This window comes from Mustela erminea, chromosome 13 (genome assembly GCF_009829155.1).
Source record: "Mustela erminea isolate mMusErm1 chromosome 13, mMusErm1.Pri, whole genome shotgun sequence".
NCBI classification, from domain to species: domain Eukaryota; kingdom Metazoa; phylum Chordata; class Mammalia; order Carnivora; family Mustelidae; genus Mustela; species Mustela erminea.
The window spans coordinates 17813994-17818685 of NC_045626.1; positions in this window are offsets into that span (position 1 = coordinate 17813994).

Consider the following 4692-nt stretch of genomic DNA (forward strand, 5'->3'; position numbering starts at 1 on the left):
CTAAGGCAGAGGCTTTAAATCACTGAGCCACCCAGGCACCCCTCCACCGCCTACCTTTTAGCTCTCCTCTTACATTCCCACAGCCCATTATTTCCTCCTCCTGCCTAGCTGCCCTGAATCTGAGTGATGTGTGCACCCCCAATAGCAAAGATGGGGTGCCCCAGAGAGGCTCTATGACCAACTCATCCATGGGTTTCCCTGTGTTCTGCTCAGTACGCAACACAGTGCCAGGCACACAGCGGTCACTTGGGCGTTTGAATTGTTGCAGAATGTGTAGGTCGATCCTTTGAGTTTGAGGGCAGGGTTAATCCTCCCCGCTCTTCTTCCCACCCTCAGACACATTCATCGCAGTGATGAAGACATTTACATTCTTTAGCAAGTTGGCACATCTGAGATGAATGGCTGGGCAGAGACATGGCACCTCAACACAGTTTAAGAAACAAAAGAGTAACAGACAATGAGGTACAGCCGTGGCTTCCAAAGCAGGTTGTACCTGATGATGGGCTGGATGGAGTGGAGCAAGAAACATTAGGTCTGTTTGCTTTTAATTTTCAACTCATCCTTCAAAAATGCCTATTTCTGTGTAATGTACTAACCGACAGGTACAGTTTTATGTAATTGATAAATTTTTAAATGTCCATATATTGGGAACACATCTTAAGTTTTTTACTAATAGACATGAGTGATCAAAAAAGCATTGGAGACCATTGATTTCTAGAAATTCCTGACTGGCACCATCAGTTGTTTCTCACGAAAAATTCCAGGCTGCCAGTAGAGGAGCAGAGGAGAAAGGAAACCATTATTCTGAGGCACCAATGATTTGAGCAAGTGTTTTTGCAAAATGTGCCAATAGTTGGTCTATCCCAAGGGCCCGAAGAGCTGGGTTTGTTGCTCTCTGGGGGGGCAGGGGTCTGCTCTTGTTTGGGTGACACATCAGGTGTGAGGTGGCAACCTTTACCCACCAGGACCCAACACCTTGGTCCCTGTAGTGGTGACCTGCACGGGCATTGGGGCTGGTTGCCTGCACTTCAGTTTGCAGGCTGCCCTCTGTTTGCTCTGCTCAACCTTCTCCCCTACCTCCAGGCCCACTTTTCTTCTTTTCAGCTGCCTTAGGTATTCTCCTGCGCTAGATTTACCCAGCTACGGATGTTGGCGGGAGGGGTCTGGCTAAGGTGGCCTGAGCTGATACTGTCCCCCAGGACACTGAACTTTTGAAAGTGCTCTCAGAAGTGCCCCCCTCTCCTTAGGGTGCTGGGAAATGGGGTTCTGTGGGTCTAAGGACTGCGGTAGGGCCTCCTCCTGTAAACCAAAGGGAGTGTCTGGGTTGAAGCAGCTGCCGAGGCCTCTGACCCTGAGGGTCAAGTATGAATCCGACAGTGACAACCGGAAGGGGCCTCCAAACAGAGGGCTGGAAGCAGGGGCTGAAAGAGCACCAGTGTGGGGTGGGGGTGAGGGGTGGAAGGAGGAGCCCTGAGAGACCCCCTGCTTCTCGCACCAGCTAGTGTACCCAATGCGGGGGGTTGGGGGGGTTGCACATGGGCTGGGAGGGACTAAAGCCCAGTAGAGGAATGTGGTGCATCTCCTTGCTGTGTATCAGTTTTACTTGGAGGACGGGGGAAAGATTTCTCCAGTAAAATAAATACAGAGAGAGTATGGAATGAAATACAAAAGGCACATGCATTTTTAAAGTGAAAACAGATTTTTGCTGGGGATCACTTTATGCCTCTTCCCGGATCCCGGAGGACTGGCCCTCCCTGTCATCTGCTTGTGGGAAGTGTTGCCACAGAACCTTCGCCTGTGGGTCTGTTCAGCGCGAAGGGCGGAGGTGGAGGAGACGGTGGAGGAGACGAGCCACCTTGGGCCCCCGGGAGGGAGCGAGAAAGAAGCTGATGGAGCCACCTGCACAGCCGGGGAAATCTGATCCCAGCCGGGGTGCGGTTCGGCCCCAGCTCTCTCTGCAGGCGGCTCTTGCTTCTCAGTTCACTTGCCCAGGGAGCTGGAACTAGACAGAAGTTTCCACTGTGCTAGAGCCAGGGCCTTTTCTGGGGGAAGGGAGAGTTATTTTTGGAGTGTTACTTATGAGAATCTGGGAGCCCAGAGAGACAACTGGCTGCGTAATGACAGAGGTAGATTAAAAATAACATCTTTTTAAAAAAAAAGATTAATAATGTTTTAAATATTATTATGATAAAACACTTCATATGAAATCTACCTTCTTTTTTTTTTTTTTTTTAAAGATTTTATTTACTTTCACCACCCCCTCCCTCTGCTTGTGTTCCCTCTTTCCTGGTCTCTCTCTCTCTGCCAAATAAATAAAGTCTTCAAAAAAAAAAAAAAGAATTTATTTATTTGTCAGAGAGAGAGAGCACAAGCATGGGGAGCAGCAGGCAGAGGGACAAGCCGACTGCCTGCTGAGTAGGGAGCCTGATGTGGGATTCGATCCCAGGACCCCGGGGTCAAGACCCAAGCTGAAGGCAGACGTCTAACTGACTAAGCCACCCAGGGTCCTGGGGTCTACCCTCTAAACAAAATTTTAAGTGTATAAAAGTGGTATTGTTATCTATAGGCACAATATTATACACTGATGTCTAGATCTTACTTATCTTGCATAACTGAAATTTTATACTCATTGACTAGTACTCCCTTTGTCTCCCTCCCTGCAGCCTTTGGCAACCACCATTCGATTCTTTATTTCTATGGCTTTGACTATTTTAGATGCCTTATATAAGTGGAATCGTGACTATTCTGTGGATTATTTCACTTAGCATGATGTCCTCAAGGTTCATCCGTGTTGTTGCATATTGTACGAATTCCTTCTCTTTAAAGGCTGGATAATATTCCCCTGTAGGTATATACCACCTCATCCTGGTCTGTTCACCTGCTGAGGGACATTTAGGTTGTTTCCACCTCTTGACTGTTGTGAATAGTGCTGCCATGAACACTAGAGTCCAGACATCTCTTTGAGATCCTGATTTCAGATCTTGTGGACGTACACCTAGAAGTGGGATTACTGGATCATCTGGTAATTTGATGTTCAGTTTTTTGAGGAAACTCCATCCTGCTTTTCATTGCTACACCATTTTGCATTCTCACCAACAGCCTGTGAGGGTTCCACTTTCTCCACATCTTCAACAACTCTTGGTTTTTTTTTGTTTGTTTGTTTTTTGTTTTTTAATAATCACATCCTAAAAAACACAAAATGATATCTCAGAGTGGTTATGATTAGTGATGTTGAACACTTGTTCATATATCTGTTGGCCATTTGTATGTATTCTTTGGAAAAATGTCCATTCAGGTCTGTAGCCATTTTTTAGTTGAGTTATTCATACTGTTATAGAGTTGCCATTCTTTGTATATTTGGGAAATTAACCCCTTTCCAAATATTTTGCCCCATTCTGTAGGTTGCCTTTTCACTCTTGTTGAGTGTTTCCTTCACTGTGCAGAAGTTCTTTGGTTTGAGTTGCTCCCACTAGTCTATTTTTGCTTTTGGTCCCTGTGCTTTTGATGTCACACCCATGAACTCATTTTCAAGACCTATGTCATGAAGCTTTTCCCCTGTGTTTTCTTCTGGGGGTTCTATAGTTTCAGTTCTTAGGTTTAAGTCTTTAATCCCTTTTTAGTTCATTTTTGTGTGTTAAGAAAAAGACCAAATTTCATTCTTTTGCATGTGGATGTCCAATTTTCTCAACTCCATTTGTTGAAAAGATTTTCCTTTTCCATTGTATATTCTTGGCACCAGTGTTGAAGTAACATTTTGGCTTCTCAATCCAGGATTACTACGCACGCCTTGTATGTCTTTTGTTTGAGGGGGACTGAAAGGTCTCTCTGCTGCAACAAGACCAGGCCTTGTCACATTGTTCAGTATCTCCTAGAACAGAGGCATCTCAGTTGTGGCTCAGTCATTGAGCGTCTGCCTTTGGCCCTGGTCATAATCCCAGAGTCCTGGGATCGAGCCCCACATCGGACTCCCTGCTCAGCAAGAAGCCTGCTTCTCCCTCTCCCACTCCCCCTGCTGTGTTTCCTCTCTTGCTGTCTCTCTCTCTGCCATATAAATAAATACAATCTTTTTTTTTTTTTTTTTAAAGAATCTCCTAGAACAGTGTTTGCTGGAGATTTATCCTAGCAAAATAGTGTCTCATAATATATACATATATGTTATTTTGGTTGTATCCATTGTGGAAAGCCACCCAAAGTAAAAAGGTATGTCATTAAAAATCTTCTTGCAAAAAAATATATACAGAGCTTCAGGGGTGATTCCAGGGGCAGTGGAAACAGCAGTGTGACCTCTAGGTGCTGGACTATAGGTGGTCTTTATATTTTCTTTATAACTTTCTGTACTTTCCAAGCTTCCTATAATGAACACTCATTATGTTTCTTTTATATTATTTTACCTTTCAAAATAAAAGTGAAACGTCTTTTCGACCTCCTGTAGTTACTAGTTAATGAAAGCTGCCAGTATGTTTCACAATCTCTGGGCTCCTTGTGTGGCTCAAGCCTTACCTCTAGTTCAACTTTTCTTTTTTGCAGAAGAACACCTGTTAGTTTATACAAAGAGGGCATGGGGATAGTTTAAAAAAATTTGTTAGTTTTTATATATTTCAAATATCTTTATTTCGTGCCTACTTGTTAATGATCATTTAGCAGAGTATATAGTTTTTATTACATTTCCTTTAACACTTTGGAGATGTTGTT